The 17,452-nt window shown below is 40.8% G+C and overlaps 1 long non-coding RNA gene across 1 annotated transcript; it reads left to right on the forward strand.

Moving 5' to 3' along the window:
- Positions 1-892: 892 nt before the first annotated feature.
- LOC120398838 lies at positions 893-16,869 on the forward strand. The gene is made up of 4 exons (XR_005594738.1): positions 893-958; positions 8,482-8,602; positions 8,733-8,760; positions 16,758-16,869. It is a non-coding gene; the product is annotated as an uncharacterized LOC120398838 (long non-coding RNA).
- Positions 16,870-17,452: the final 583 nt, after the last annotated feature.

Below are 17,452 nucleotides of genomic sequence, written 5' to 3' on the forward strand. Positions count from 1 at the left end.
TATTTCCCTGGGCCACTTCCCTGCAGCTCTAGCATGTTCTCCACCCTTGTCTCAGGGCCTCAGTCTGTCACTAGGCAACCAGGAACTCACTCTCATTCCCCTGGTCCTGCCCAGCACTGCTCTGTCCCAGGTGTTGTCTTCCTTCCACAAGGCAGCCAGTTCTCCCTCTTTGAGCTCCAGGCAGTAACTGAAGCTGCTCTGCCCAGCAGCCCTTCTTATATGGCACAGCCCGGTCCTGATTGGCTGCCCCTATAAGCCCTCTCCTCATTGGCTGCCTCCCGCACTCCTATAAGCTCTCTCCTGATTGGCTACCTCCTGTACAGCCTCCAAAGGATTGCTTTACCTTTTATGGGCCAGTGTGAGGCAGACACCCCAGCACAGTATGCATGTATCATTTTTGTATATAAAGTTAGGAATATTGGCTATGTAGCTGTATTTCAAATGTAGTTACACCTGGGTAATGCCCGCTAGGCAAGAGGCTTTCAGTCTAGATAGCTGGTTGGGAAGGGCCTATTCAGGGTAATGAGCCATTAGGGGAAAACAATAGGGCTTAGGAACTTATCTCCCACCTAGTGAGCCTTCCTGAGAATGCTCCAGACAGCCAATAAGTAATGGTTGCTATGACTCTACAAGGGCATGTGACTAGGTCACATGCTTTTGGATTCCATTTTGGGGTGTCTGTATTTTCCCACACACTAGTCTGGGAACTGGTTTTAGAACAAAGGGCTCCTGCCCTGCTAAAGCTATATAAGGCAGGGAATGACATCATCTGTTCTTCACTCCCCACACAAGAAGACTCCTGGAAACACCTGCAGAACAAAGATTGAACTGGGGGAAGTGCTGGACCCAGGCTAAAAGGATTTCTAGCCTGTGTATGAAAGACCTGGCAATTCCAAGCTGTAAAGCAAGTGCAGCTTGTCCCTTAATAATCTGCAGCCTGCTTGTACCATCTCTCAGGGTGAGAAACTGCTAATTCATATCCAATCTATTTACTATGTTATTCTTAGTTTGTTTTTTTGTTTATTTACTAGGTAATCTGCTTTGATCTATTTACTATCACTTATAATCACTTAAAATCTATCTTTTGTAGTTAATAAACCTGTTTTATGTTTTAAATTAAACCCAGTGTGCCTTTAAGTGAAGTGTCTGAGGAAAAATCTCAGCTTGGTCTAGCAAAGGCTTTTGAATTTCCTCTGTATATTAAGGGGGAGGTGGTCTGGATAATAAATTCATACTGGTTGGGGTTTTGACCAGGGCAGGATGGTACATCTCTGGGGTCCTATATGGGGAAGCTGGCGGTTATTTTGGCTGGAGCCTCTCTATTGTTGCTTCATGCAGTGGCTGGTCAGAGAGCCTGCATGTATCCCTGCCTGTGTGAATGCTGGAGGAAGTGTAGGACTGGGAGTGGGTTTGCAGCTTGTCACAGCAGCACAGTGTGAGAAGGAACCCAGGCTGGTGAGTCAGAGGGCTCAGTGGTACCCCAGTTCTAGGTAGCACCCTAGGGAAAACCCATCACATACCCCTGATTGAAACATGTTGACTATAGCAACATCCAAGACAGGAGATATAGCAGGTATACCATGCCGCATTACAAAGTAGGAGATCAAATGAATTGCAAAGGACTTGCTGGGGAAAGAAAAGAAATTGTTGGCTAGAATTTTCAAACAGCACAGCTGTCTGATTGTCCCACGAGCAGGGTCTGGAATGATCTTGGAAGAAGGATGCCAAATGCTGATGAAGAAGGGAGTAAGTGATGTGAATTGTTATGAAAATAACAATAAAGTTCATTTGTGGTAGGGACCGAGGCACTAGCTATGTGTACACCCTTGTGTAAACCCTTGGTATCTTACGTTGGTGTGTTATATTTTACTCACTATGGGTAGGGAATGAATTGTTTGCCCAAAGTAGTCCAGTGTCTACTGCACTGAACTAGGAGTCAGGTGACCTGCATTTCATTTCCAGCACTTTACCTGCTGTCTGACCAGGAGCAAGTCTCTCTATTGCTGTGTGCCTCAGTTTCCCATCTCATCTTTGTTTCTCTTATCTACTAAGAATGTTAGGACTTCTTGGCAGGGACTGTCTGATATTATGTATACATATAGATCCTAACAGAATGGGTCCCCAGTTTTGATTGGAGCCTCTAGGTTCTACTATACTATTATTACTACAAATAATAATTGATTGTTTGTCCGTTAGCAAGGTACCAATTTAATTGATTATAAATTCACAGTTTGGTTTGTTAAACATCACTGAATGTGAATATATAACCTTCTCCATCAGATTGGATTAGGTCCATTGTCCTGCCTCCAGCAGCTGTTTTGCCTTGAAGTTTCAGAGGAAGGCAAAAAACTACCATAATACAGCTTGCCAGTTGTGCAAAGGTTTCCCGTATGGGGAAAATTTGTTTTCTTATTCCTGTGGATTTAGCTGTTGCTCAAAAGCATGAAGTTAGAGTACTCCATTTTAGTAGAACAAAGTAAAATTTTTATTATGGATCAGGCAATTATCTGCCCTCTTTCAAAGTCCAGTATTGGACTATGATCTCCTGCAGTAGCAAATTTTGTAGGCTGGCAACACACTGCCTGAAGTTTGTCTTTATGCTTTAAAATAGCTAGTATATAATTGTTGGGTTATTTTACATTTGAGACTAAGTATGGAGGCTCTCTAGGCCAAATTCCGCTTTCAGCTACACTGGCATAAATCTGAAGTAACTCTAGATTTATACCAGGGTAACAGAGAGAGGAATTTGGCCACATGTCCTACATTAGGAGACTTAGTTGAAAATAGTATAATTATCCTTGATGAAGGATTTTGCAAGAAAAATGAGGGGGTCAGAGGGATGGATTTGTGAAAGATGCTCAGTCCATGGACCTTCTTTTAAAACATGTTCATCAAAGTGGTAGTCTGCACCACTGTTTGCTGGTGGTTGCTGAACATTGCACTAGAATTTCCTGTTTGATACACTGCTAGTGAGTCATCCTACCAGGGAATTACATAACTACCAAATATTCAGTTTTTGCCCCTCTTATTCACAGTGGATAGTACCTTATTACATTTTGAAATGGGACTTCTCCTATAATAAGGTATTACCCTAAGGTGATAGAATTCTATCCCATGGATGAAATTCACCCATGTTCAGAGGTAGGTTGCAAGACCTATGCACTATGCAGTATCACTTAATCAGGATTTTGATGACTTAAGTGGTGCATTGAACTTGTGCTGGCCCTCTGTGCAAGGGTGAATTGCACCCTCAACAAGCCACTTGGGTTAGGGAATAAAGAATGGAAATAACACCACTGTCCTGCAGAAGTTTTTTGGGAATGGTACTCAGGTTACTGATGTACTCATCAGGAGTAGGCATAGTATTTTGCACATGTGCAATGGTGAATTTTACAAAACGAACATGATTTTTGCTTTAATGCAAAAACTGGAACTTTAATACAGCTTTAAGACTTTCCTTAATATATGGATTTTCAAACACCAAGTGAAATTAAAATGAATGAAGGATCTTACACATAATTTACTATAATAGGCCTTCTTTATAGTGAGACAACCTCAAATAGGAATAAAGCTGTCTAGTTCATAAGAGCAAATCACAAAGATGTTTTTAACAATGTCTAGAATTTTACATTTACTTGCTTGGAATACAAACTGCTGTAGTTTACTGACAGCCTGGCAGGATCCTTTAAACATATTATTTACAGCTGTTAAGTTTAAACACCATTTTCATTGATTTGTGCCACTTTATTTAATATCTTCTGTTGTACTGAGACCTCTTCCTTTAGATAATATTTTAAATTAATTTAACCAGTTTTATAGGTATTTAAAACTGTCAAAGGTTAATTATTTATGCTGTTTCTTGTTAAAATGCTCTTTTAGATGGCATATATGTGCAAGTCAGTTTTCCAGTTCCTCTGTCATCAGGAGCTTCACGAAGAATAACTGTTTCAGAACATCTGTTTTATTGTTCTTCTCAGTGAGAGAAGAGCAGCATTTTTATATCATTATAATCAGAAGGCTCCTAAAATATATTAAAGAGTGAACATGGGAAATATAAAAGGTAGGAGCTTGTTCAACTGATAGAAACAAAACCTGAATGCAAGTGAGGAGGTAGTTTGAGCTTCATACCTCGTAAAGGTTTAGCCTCTTTACTGACACTGACAGGATGCCAGTTCAAATGGCCAAAGCCCACCAACTTAGCTGACATAATTCTGAGAACTAACTGCTGACCTGGACTAAATTTGATCTAGTGCCCTCCAAAGAGAAGAGGATCCATATCCCATCAGTAATCCCCTTGAGGGTGTTAACAAAGTTAAATTTTTAACATAAACAAGGCCACAGTACTATAACAAGTGGCCAACACTGGGCCTGAGCCTGCAGCCCATGAAGTCAGGAGCATCACTGACACACAGTTTTCAGTAGGTACAGGATCAGGCCTATGGTTATGTTCCTGTATAATGGGAGGTCAGGTATGTGATTCAAATGCTTCTATTCAGAATTTATTCAAATTAAATGTCAAAGTTAAAGAACCATCACAAGAGAACATCAGTGAGGAGATTCACATGCTAAGCCCATAAATCCACCCCTTTATATGAAATCCAGTATTTCGTCTCTCCCACAGATAGAATTAAAATATTGTCCATTCTAGTAGAAAGACCTTAATGACTCAGAAGAATAATTTATCATGCCAATTTTTAAAGCTATTTCCAAGACTAAATCTATTTTTTCTGATCAGTTAATTTAGTCTCATGTCCATGGTCTCGTCCTCTGTGCCTTCATTTGCTTCTCACTTCAAGCCATTTTCAGGGGAAAGAGTGACAATGGCCATGGAACCAACTTTACCTACCTCCGGTGTCTTGTGCCACTGTAGGGAGAAATGTCTCTATTGCCTTGAAAGAAAGAAATAAGGAGACACCAGTTAAGGGGTGGGAACCACTTATCTCTTTGCTGGGATTTGCTGCAACAGTTCCCTTGAATTTGTGGGCTGTATGTTTCTGAAACACCAACCCAATCAAACCGCTGATGTTCTGGGCCTTCAGAAGCACACGAGACATGCTGGGGCACAGGATGCTAATACCTGTCATTAGAGGTGGAGAGCAGTAAATCAGGGATGAAGCAGTTTGCCATCCACCATTTCAAATAGGCCCATTCACATGAAGGATGAGAACACTGAACTAACTTAAGGCCGATGGCTGATCGCTTCAAAAGGTTCAGAGGTTAAGCCAGGATGTGAAATTTTGAGGTTCAACCATCACTCATTATCATTTGCACTTTAACAAGAAGATACTTAATAATTTCAGCCTAACACCATTACTGCTGTAGTGATAGAGCACAGGGAAAGAAAACAATAATAAGAATAACTGCTGTGAAATGAGTTATAGCCTCTCTCTCTAATTTTATAAACATTATTGGTTTGTTACACATTATCTCTCCTGCCAGTTAAATTCACCTTTTCCACAAAAGGAATATAAATTTAGACTATATTTTCCAGATGACTTTGCTTCCTTCTTATCCCTTTTCAGCACATAATGTACTGTAGCTCTAAGAAAATTAATGTTTCCAAGTGTAGATGTTTGTATGAGTCAGCAAAGCTAGTACTGAGTTGATGACACCTTGTATGCCCCAGGGAGCTGACATTCACAGCTTAATAAAGTTTTTTTCCGATCTTCTGGCAGATTATAGTGCTATAGATAAATGGGCCAATGAGTATTTGAAAACATTATTTTGTGCTTGCATAGCATTTATGTAACTCAGATTGCAAGAAGAGCAAACATGAACACAACCCATTAAAGGCATGTCAGGAATAACCCTAGTAAATTCAGAATGCTGCAGTTTCAGCTGAACTTCTTTAACCTTTGCCAGCTTTTTGAAACAGCAGGTTTCCTCTTGCTGAACTGGGTCTCCAACTGATCCAAAGGCAGATTGAAATTGTCACAGTGAAGTCATAAAGGAATTCTTTGTTTCAGTCATGCTATTTTTTATCTTAAAAGTTCCTATTATATAGCTAGCACAATATGCAACCTGGCACAATGCTGAGGTATTTTGACTTCTCTTAATATTTTCAGAACTAGTAGATCCCAAAATAGAAATTAAAGAATATAGATAGATGAAGGAATCCCCACTCCAAAAAAACTCGACCCAAATCAAAACCACCAAAAACCAAACCAAAACCAAACAATCCCTCCTAACCCTCAAAACTCTTCAGTGACTTTTTCATTGTTTGTTACTGGAAGATGTGCATTTTATCCTCTGTGCAGATATTGAAATCTCAAGGATTTTAATTTTACTCCTGCTCTTGTGTGTGTGTGTGTGTGTGTGTGTGTGTATATATATATATATAATCTTTGTTTTATAATTTTACTATTATGTAGTTTATCAAGTCTAGAAGTCTTTGATATTTGGATGCTAAAGAAATCAGGGCCGCCAGAGAATTCAGGGGGCCTGGGGTCTTCGGCGGCAATTTGCCGCTGAAGACCCGGCACTTCAGCAGCAGGGCCCGGGGTGGAAGGACCCCACACCGTGGGTCTTTGGGGCACTTCGGTGGCGGGTCCTGGAGCAGAAGGACCCCCTGCCGCCGAATTGCTGCTGAAGACCCGGCACTTGGGCGGCGGGTTCCGGGGTGGAAGGACCCCCCGCTGCGGGTCTTCGGGGCACTTCAGCGGCGGGTCCCGGAGCGGACGGACCTCCTGCCACCAAAGACCCGGAACGGAAGAAGCTCTGAGGGCCCGGGCCCCGTGAGAATTTTCCAGGGCCCCTGGGGCGCGTGAAGGACCCCACTCCAGGCGCCCTGAAAAACTCTTGTGGGGGCCCCCGGGGCAAATTGCCCCTCCCGGGCAGCCCTGAAAGAAATTAAGCACTACTCTTATTTATCAGATTAAGACATTATGTAGTAATAAATGTCATTAAGGTCTGGCTTTAGAAAGTGCCACGCAGTGAGTGACTAGGTAGGCCTTTTTGAAGAAAATATTAGATCTTAGAAATGTTTTGGAGGAAGAAGCATCAAGATTTGAACACTGTCTGGGTATGGGGTGCAAATGAGATATATAAATCATAGATAAGCCCAAGGTTTTGGGCTAGAGTCAAAGAGCATATCTGGCCATCTCTGCAAACTGCCCTCTATGTATGTATGTCTGTATGGTTGAACATTTTCTGTCAAAACTGTTTTTCAGCGGAAACTTTTAGACTGAATTTTTGGCAAAGAGTGTCCGCTTTCTAAGGAAAATTTTGACTTTTTTCAAAAAAACAAATGCCCCATTTTCTTTTTTTGACTGAAAACAGAAACCTTAGTTCAGAAATGCTGAAACTTCATTTTTTCCCCATTTTTGATGGAAGTGAAATGCATTGACATTTTCAAATTGAGTAGGGTCAGTTCAGCATTAAACCATGACCTCCTGAACTGCCACAGTACTTCAGGGTGTTGCAGTTTGAGTGCCACGTGCTCCCTCTTCCTCTATGGTCTCCAGTCCTTGACTGAACTATGTCTCCCAGGATGCCCGATAGCCATGCGACTCCCATGATGCACCACGATAGATCTCCTGGGGATATTGTGATGCATCTTGGGAAATGTCATACCATGATGCATCCAGGAAGCCTGGTCTGGGAGCATGAAGCACACAAACCACTCCTCCGATGGGACACCATTGCAGTGCAGGCGGATGCAGTTGAATGTTGAACTGCCCCAAAATGAAATGTTTTGATTTGGTTCAATCAGCTGAAATATTTCAATTTGGTTTGACCCAACCAGAGAAAAATATTTGTTTTCTATTTTTCTGGTGGTAATTTTTGGGTTTTGGATTAAAGTTTTCAATTTTTGGCCCAAAGTTTTCAGTTTTGGTATTTTAGATTAAAAAGTCAAAATTTTCCACAAGAACAAACAAAATTCTCTTATTCTTCCTGACTAGATGACTGAAACATCTAAACCAGGAAGATAATGATTATCAGATAAATAAATAGCATACTTTTGTTATGATTTTTTAAATTTAATAATTTATATAAAACTTATGAAATTTTGGGGATTACATATATTTTGAATGGTTGTCTCCATGAATTATAAGAAAACACAGCATGGTGCTTTTACCTGTGAAAACATTCATACTATTTTAACCAGCGTAACTCAGAACATTGTGGGATAGGTAGCTTTCAAGCTACATTAGATATGCAAGCAAATATAAGATACATTCTTGTAAAAGTTTAAAAAATCAGAATATACCCTTGACTCTAATCAGTCAAAAAAGCTATATACTGAGAATGAGTTTAAACCTGGACCAGAATGCAAACAGTTATTTATCACATTTCTATCAATTTCAAGGCCCAGAGAAACTCAGATAGATACACAGCTTTGAAAGACATACAAGGCTAGTCTGTCAAAGGTACAGAGAATTTTAAGTAGTTTGGCATTATCATAACTATATTAAACTATGTTTGGTTTTATCATGTCATGTTCTTTGACATTCTGCTTCATGTGCATGTGCTGCCTGTCAGTCAGAAAATCAGCATGTCATGAGGGATCTTCGCTACAGAAACGGTGCTACTCAAAGCATTAAAATGAGCTGAAGGGAAGAGAACCAGGAATACATGACAGCTGAGGGAAGGATTGTCTGAGGTGAATCTCAATTCATTAAGTTAAAGTGCAGTTAAAATGCATATACGGAAACTGGATGTTTTACTGGAAATGGCTTTGAAATGTGGTTGAGATTCCTTGTGCTGAAAACACTTTTTTTTTTCCCCTACAGATTTTGATTAGAGAGAAACGTGACATGGGTAAATACAGCCATCTTTTTTTACATTGAAAAAAAGAAAGTCCACCATGTATAAGAGTTAAGTGTGTGTGCATGACCCAGTGTAAATTTTAAATTAAGTGTAGATAAAACTAAACAGAGCAATGGATTCCCTCTCCCAGCCCACGTTAGGTAAAATCCGCACATGCTGTGTGTTAGTTTTGGATCAGCAGCAGCACATGGAGTAGTGCATATCTGGTATTGCATTTTGGATTTGCCAGTTACCCAGGTTCTTTTTTTTTAATTGAAAGAGGGAGGCCAATTCAATTAAGGTAGAAGTGGCCTATTCTCAACAGTTGACAAGAAGAGGTGAATATCAAGAGAGGGAAAATTTACTTTTGTAGCGCAAATGAGGCAAAAGCAATCAAGGTGGATGTCGGCCATTTCCAACAGGTACAAGAAGGTGTGAGTATCAGCAGAGGGAAAATTGCTTTTTGTAGTGACCCATCCATTACCAGTCTTTATTCAGGCCTAATTTGATGGTGTCCAGTTTACAAATTAATTACATTTCTGCAGTTTCTCATTGAAGTCTGTTTTTGAAGAGGTTTTTTTTTTTTTTTTTTGAAGAATTGCCACTTTTAAGTCTGTTTATTGAGTGTCCAGGGAGATTGAAGTGCTCTCCTACTGGTTTTTGAATGTTACAATTCTTGATGTCTGCTTTGTGTCCATTTATTCTTTTGTGTAGAGACTGTCCAGTTTGGCCAATGGACATGGCAGAGGGGCATTGCTGGCACATGATGGCATATATCACATTGGTAGATGTGCAAGTGAACGAGTCCCTGAAGGCATGGCTTATGTGGTTAGGTCCTGTGATGGTGTCCCTTGAATAGATATGGGGACAGAGTTGGCAATGGGGTTTGTTGCAGGGATTTGTTCCTGGGTTTTTGTTATGTAGTTGCTGGTGAGTATTTGCTTCAGGTTGGGGGGCTGTCTGTAAGCGAGGACTGGCCTGTCTCCCAAGGTCTGTGAGAGTGAGGGATCATCCTTCAGGATAGGTTGTAGATTCTTGAGGATGCACTGCAGAGGTTTTAGTTGGGGGCTGTAGGTGGCATTCTGTTACTTTCTTTCATAGAATCATAGAATATCAGGTTTGGAAGGGACCTCAGGAAGTCATCTAGTCCAAGCCCCTGCTCAAAGCAGGACCAATCCCCAGACAGATTTTTGCCCCAATCCCTAAATGGCCCCTTCAAGGATTGAACTCACAACCCTGGGTTTAGCAGGCCAATTCTCAAACCACTGAGCTATCCCTCCCCCAATAAATAAATAGAGATATCCTATCTCCAGAAAGGACCCTGAAAGGTCATTAAGTCCAGCCCCCTGCCTTCACTAACAGGACCAAGTACTGATTTTTGCTCCAGATTCCTAAGTGGCTCCCTCAAGGATTAAACTCATAACCCAGGGTTTAGTAGGCTAATGCTCAACCACAGAGCTATCCCTCCCCCTCCTTGTTGTTTTGTTGGGCCTGTCCTGTAGTAGGTGACTTCTGGGTACCCTTCTGGCTCTGTCTATCTGTTTCTTCACTTCAGCAGGTGGTTATTGTAGTTTTAAGAATGCTTGATAGAGATCCTGTAGGTGTTCGTGTCTGTCTGAGGGATTGGAGCAAATGCGGTTATATCTTAGAGCTTGGCTGTAGACAATGGATCGTGTGATGAGGTCTGGATGAAAGCTGGAGGCATGTAGGTAAGTATAGTGGTCAGTAGGTTTCTGATATAGGGTGGTGTTTATGTGACCATCGCTTATTTGCACTGTAGTGTCCAGGAAGTGGATCTCTTGTGTGGATTGGTCCATGCTGAGGTTGATGGTGGGGTGGAAATTGTTGAAATCCTGGTGGAATTCCTCAAAAGCCTCCTTCCCATGGGTCCAGATGATGAAGATGTCATCAATGTAGCACAAGTAGAGTAGGGGCGCTAGGGGATGAGAGCTAAGGAAGCGTTGTTCTAAGTCAGCTGCAAAAATATTGGCATACTGTGGGGCCATGCGGGTACCCATAGCAGTGCTGCTGATTTAAAGGTATAAATTGTCCCCAAATCTGAAATAGTTGTGGGTGAGGATAAAGTCTGAAAGTTCAGCCATCAGGTTTGCTGTGACATTATTGGGGATACAGTTCCTGACGGCTTGTAGTCCATCTTTGTGTGGAATGGCTGATGTCCACCTTGATTGCATTGGCTTCGTTAGCACTACAAAAGTAATTTTTCCTCTCTTGATATTCACCCCTCCTTGTCAACTTTTGAGAATAGGCCACTTCCACCTTAATTGAATTGGCCTCATTAGCACTGACCCCCCCCACATGGTAAGGCAACTCCTATCTTTTCCTGTGCTGTGTATGTATATACTGCTTACTGTATGTTTCACTCCATGCATCTGATGAAGTGGGTTTTAGCCCATAAAAGCTTATGCCCAAATAAATTTGTTAGCCTCTAACTCCTTGTTGTTTTTGCTGATACAGACTTACATGGCTACCACTCTGAAAGCTGAATATTTATAGGTTTTGCAATATTTAATTAAATTCCAAACTCTTAATAGGGAAAGTATGTTTTTCAATTAATTTCAGAGTGATTTGTGAGCAGGTCTTTAGTACACATGCTGTTAAACATTGTTCATTTTGTTTCTGGTTAGTCTTGCTACTCACCTGAACTGAAAACAACTTATCTTTACTTTAAATCCTAAACAATGACTCATCTATTACTTTGCAGAGATTTGCACTGATTCATGTCACTGTATGTTTGACACTGTGACAGGGTGTACTTGCCCCACACTGGACAAGAAGGAGTTAACCACACACTCTGGGCAGAGGAAGCCACTCCCCCTTACCTCTACTGGGCATGTTCCAAGTGCTGCCTCAGTATAAAAAGGAGCTGCCAAGCTTATTCTAGGCTGACTGCCGGAGCAGAAGGATGCACTCCCCAGGCTCCAGTCTGGGAGTAGCCGAAGCTCCACACTGTGGGAGCCAGAGACGCTGAGACCCAGGCAGACACCCAGATACCTGTCACAGCTCATGCTTTTGGTTTTGGAGCTCTCTGGTTTAATCTCTCATGTGATGGCCACCATCACAAAACCACACATTAATAGGCACAAATCATGACAGGAGCTCTGCATAGGTAGGCCTCTGCACCTGCATAGAACTGCACTGAAGTCAGTGGGTCTCCAAGGGTGTATGCTGACAAAGCAGCTTGCAGAAAGTGACTTCATAAAAGTAGCTAATTTAATTAACTTGGTCTTTAAGGGTTAATAGTAAGAGAAATATATTCAGGTCATCTAGGCCACACAAGTGCCAGGTGGTTGCTAGGCAACAGATATTCGGTCTGTCTGCTTTGTGTTGCTAGGCAAAGCATAAAGTGTGAGGGCAGAAGCAAGTCGTACAGCACCTGGATATTTATCTTTTTTACCTTAAAGATGCAGCTGGAAAAGAAGCTTCACATTTAGTATGAGGTTTTGATCACTGAGGTTATGTCCTCATGTGGATGCAATAACTAGATAGTAAAAACCAAATGAACTGGCAGCTGGCATTTTACTGTGGGTGAGCTGACAGCTACAGGCCCTCACCAAAATAAACGCTTTCCCCTCATTTATACAGCTCAGGGAATCACTTCACAATACCAATCTGAATTGTACAAAAGAAGCTACCTATAACAGTATGTGGGAGAGAAGGAATTCACAGCCTCTTCCATCCAGGGAGCACCTCAGGATTGCCTTCTGCTCTAGCTTATTCCTATTATGCAGTATGGGAAGGGCAAGGTGGCCACAACCCACAAACATCTGGGGTGCCCCCAGGGTGGAGAACCCATGGTTTAAATTTTTCTTTAAAACTACTAAGTATGTTTTCTATCTCTACTAATTCCACAGAATTCTGTCTGGTCTGGTAGCCTGATCTTCTTGATGAAACTTGAGGGATTTTATTGTTAGGGGGCCATTTTCCTCACCTTCACCCAGTCATTCTTAAATCAATGTTTTTAAAAAAAAATCTCAGTCCTGTTAGATTTTGAAATGCCACAGTACAGAGAACCAGCTGGCCCTCTGATGCCCAGAACCTATCTCTGCTTGGGAATCCTGCTACTCTACAGATTGTACATAGAGGGCAGAAGTGGACCTTTATGGGAGTTGCTATGGGAATGGAGCAAGGGCTCCCCTGGTAGCTGCAAATTTCCTGCTCTCATGGTACTTGCAAAGGCTGTGCTGGTGTGAAGGGGCCACAAAGCAAATGTAACCATGACATCTGGTGGAAAGTATGGCAGGGCAAATTGGCTGCAGGCCAGGGAGAGAGAATGCATGCCCAGCCTGTTCCTATGCCCTGGATATATCATGTTGCCTAATCTCATGATTTTATAGCATGTCTCTCAATATTTTTTCGAAAAGCCCTAGCTCCTGGAATCCTGTCATTATGAAAGTATCTCAGGTTTCATTTAAAAAAAAATCCTTTCTGTATTTCTAACCCTTATGGTTTTGGAGGAACACCTGAAAACATGAATCCCAAAGGCTCAACAACTAGAAGGCAAATAAAAAGAACCCCAAATGTATTTTTTTTTTAAAACCCATGATTTAAGCCAGTTTCATGATGTTTTGAGGTCAGACTCAATTTTTGAAAGCTTAGGTTTGGCAATATTTTTGGTGATGCCATTGGGACTGTTGCAGTTGTGCACAAATTAAGATAGTCCTGAGGTCTATTCTAATGCACACCAGGGCTTGATTCATCCCTTGGCAGCTCGAGGTTACAAAAGCTACATTACCTACATCTTGGTCTCTGTGACAAGCTCAATATTGGTGTAGGAATGACTCAGGAGTGAAAAATGTCTGTACAGGTCCTGATTTCTAAAGGTGTAAAACTCCCATAATGAAGTGGTGAATCAGGGCCATATTTTTAAAAATTTTAAGAGAATACACTGTGCAACAGGCAACCTGTGTAAGGTGAATTACAACACCAGATCTAGATATTTGTGGCTTTGGGCTAATAGTGAACTGTCTGCTCAGCACATCCCAAATGAAAAAGGGGCTTACCTTTCAACAGGATATATGCCTATTGCCAATACATGGATGTTTTATAGCTAGCAATGGACTCAGTTAATTTTGAAGAGGTTGCCTGTCTCCAAATATGGGGTTATTGGCCTATCCACAAGTATGTGCTGTTTTCATACTATCTAGATATCAGGTCAGGTAGTAAAACTACTTTCAGACCTCTACCCCATAAATCCTGCTTTATAACATTTACATAAATCCCATGTGGTTTTGTTTTCAAAGCCAAGACAAAGACACATTCCAAATGAATACAGTGCCAAACACAATGGGGCCCTAATTCTGTCTGAGGTGCCTGAGTGCTACTATAATATAGAAAATAATAATTATAGACATTTTGATGGTAGTATACAAATATATTCTTATTTACTAAGCACTAAACTGTATATGCAGCTGGGTACATAGCTCCTATTGTCTTCAATTTGTTATACTCAAGTATCCAATGGTAAAATTTGACCAAAAGTCCTCAATGTTACAAACATTTAGATATATGCTTAATTTGTATACATGAGTAATTCCATTGATTTCAGTGGGACTAATCTAGGATGACCAGATGTTCCGATTTTATAGGGACAGTCCCATTTTTTGGGTCTTTTTCTTATATAGGCTCCTATTACCCCCACCCCCATCCTGATTTTTCACATTTGCTGTCTGGTCACCCTAGACTAATCACATATATAAATGTAGGAACATGTTTGCAAGATCAAGGCTTAGATTAACCATGTAGGATAGCTGTTTGAAATCCACAAGTGTGAAAGGTATGCATTAACAGTATGGATAGCTCTTTATAAAGAGAACAAAAACATTTTTTTATTTTGATGCAAAAATATTGCTTACTTTAATTTCCATAATCTCTACAGAAATCAGCAGAAGAAAGACAGAAGAAACTGTCTCATTGTCTCATTTATCCGCTGTACAATTACTTTATGCTTAGAATCAGTGTCTGGACAATATCTTTTCAGAATAGAATCAGTGTCTGATAATATCTTTTCAGAATTGATGCTGAATCTTTTCAGAATTATGGTGGCACTGACAGTTAAAATGAGCTTACATATTATATGCAGCATGTATGAATAGAATTGCTATAATGTATTCCAAAAAAATTACCACATGATCACTTTATTTACAATCATTAGAATTTACAGTGTTTTCTAAAATTACATCCCATTACATGGTATATTTTTCTCTCTAATGTTAAAGGTAGTACCTAATTACACTATAATTAAATGTGATTCATCAAATAGAACTAAAGACAAAACCAGTAATCAGTGATTCTTTCTCCATTCACAAAACTGTAGTGAAGGTGTATCTTGTAATTAGTTTACTGATGTTTACTCTGGAACAAGTAAAACAAAATTGTAATCATTTTTCTTCTCATCAGCTGACAGCGTATTTTGGAATTCATTTGCATAGTATTACAATGGCACTTATTACCCAGATCACAGGGCAACTATTAGAAAAGTACCAGCACAGCAATGGGATTTTAAGGGAGGGAAAATACTACCAAATTAAATAAACAAGATCACATTTTAAGCCTAGAAATGGGAGCAAGTGGAGGACCATCATTTTTTCTGTTTGGTTACAGTGCACATAATTGGAACACCTCTGTTTACTGCTTGGGCTGGTTGAGTATACTGGTGTATTTCCTATTTGAAGCACAGGAAATGTCACTGGAAGGTCAAATACCATGATGCAGTACATGCCAAATTTTTAAAAATGGCACCCTGCAGAGTATACATACATACAAGGCTCAGTTTTCTTTCTTCACGTACATTGTTTTAATATCAGTGTAACTCCACTGATTTCAATGGATTTACTCTGGCGTAACAGATAAATGGGCGAGTCTCCTTTCATGGACAATGGTGTAAAACCCCAGAAGTTAAGCAGGCTCTTTGTATGGATATATATTATATTCACTGAGCCAGATTCTGGGCTCAGGGGCCACAAAAGTCTGAGGGAATCTCTGATATAAAGCTGATAGAACCAGTGTCTACCACTCCATCCTGCAGAACCCAGTGGGGGAATGATGGGGCCATGAAGGTGTGGGCAAAGACAATGACCAGAACACAGAGCAATCTGGCAGTCCCCAACTGGTGTATATGTTGATCACAGTTGATTTATGAAGATTAGATCAGCTCCCAGGTTGCTCTTAGCTGCACCCAGAGCCAAGGATAGACAAAGAATCAGGGATTTGTAACCAGCTCCCTGACAGCCCTCTCCTGTGCCCAGGGCAAACTGCAAGCAGATAATTCGGCCCAATACACAAACTATGGCATCCTCGCTGCTATCAAGGAAAAATAAATAGATAATTCGTTGTTTCATCTTGGCTGATTGAAATGTACTCAGCCTAATCACATTCAAAATAGGTAATTATGGGTTTCTGAGACATTCTATTTATTCATGCAAGCTGCCTTCTGATGGAAAAAATATTTTTTCCCTCTGAATATGGGCCCTTGCCTATCCTACCTCCACCATTCAACATGTTGCCCACCAAGACATTTATCCACCCACGCAATCTAGCTGAGACTGCAATCATTTGTAGCACAGCTGATAACTCAAGGACTTTGCAAAGCAGACAATCTGAAAACAATATGTTTGGTAAGAACATAAGAACGGCTATACTGGGTCAGACCAAAGGTCCATCTAGCCCAGTATCCTGTCTTCCAACAGTGGTCAATGCCAGGTGTCCCAGAGGGAATGAACCAAACAGGTAATCATCAAGTGATTCATCCTCTGTCACCCATTCCCAGCTTCTGGCAAACAGAGGCTAGAAACACCATCCTTGCCTATCTTGGCTAGTAGCCATTAATGGACCTATCCTCCATGAACTTATCTAGTTCTTTTTTTAACCCTGTTATAGTCTTGACCTTCACAAAATCCTCTGGGAAGGAGTTCCACAGGGCATTGTACATTCTCTCTCGTTGTTCTTTGTTTAAAAGACATTTGGCTGAAAACTACTTTTTGCTCTTTTAGGGATGTTTCTGCCTCTTATTGCACATCAGAAATCAGAATCTTCACATTTTGTGACAAATTATTTCCACAACAGCCAGTCATCATGCTACAGAGAATTGTGGCTTCAGGTGAGGGAAAGACAGCAGAATCAGATCATGTCTTAGAAAACACAAGTCCTGTTTTTATACCGATCCATATTAATAAACAATGAGGGAGGAGAAAAATAAGTAGTATGTATAATGTCACAGGATTATTGCTAAGTGAAATGTTTTTCAAAGGCTTTGAGCTGTTTTTTAAAGTGAACTGCCTCTAGTAGTTGTGCAAGATACCAGACTTACAGCACCAGGAACTGAAGGAACAGTTACAGCATAAGCAAAGGGAATGCACCACCTCTGTTGGGGCCTGACCAAATGCATACTGAAATCAATGGAAAGGCTCCCATTGACTTCAATGGGCAGACACCATGGTGAGGAAGACAGTATTGTCGGGGTTAGAGTCCCTGCTGACCGCAGAGAGACAGGCAACAGTATGAAAGACTGGATATATCTCCCACTCTGTTCCTCTAATGGACTCATCCCACAGGGATGACCTCTATGACTGGAAAGATATTTCAGCATTCAAGATAATTCTGTCCTTGACTCCTCTCCTTAGACTACAAACAAGAATGCCAGTTATGATGGTATTTTTTTAAGTACCCCATCTGCCCAATAGAAACA

This window comes from Mauremys reevesii, linkage group 2 (genome assembly GCF_016161935.1).
Source record: "Mauremys reevesii isolate NIE-2019 linkage group 2, ASM1616193v1, whole genome shotgun sequence".
Taxonomy (NCBI): Eukaryota; Metazoa; Chordata; order Testudines; family Geoemydidae; genus Mauremys; species Mauremys reevesii.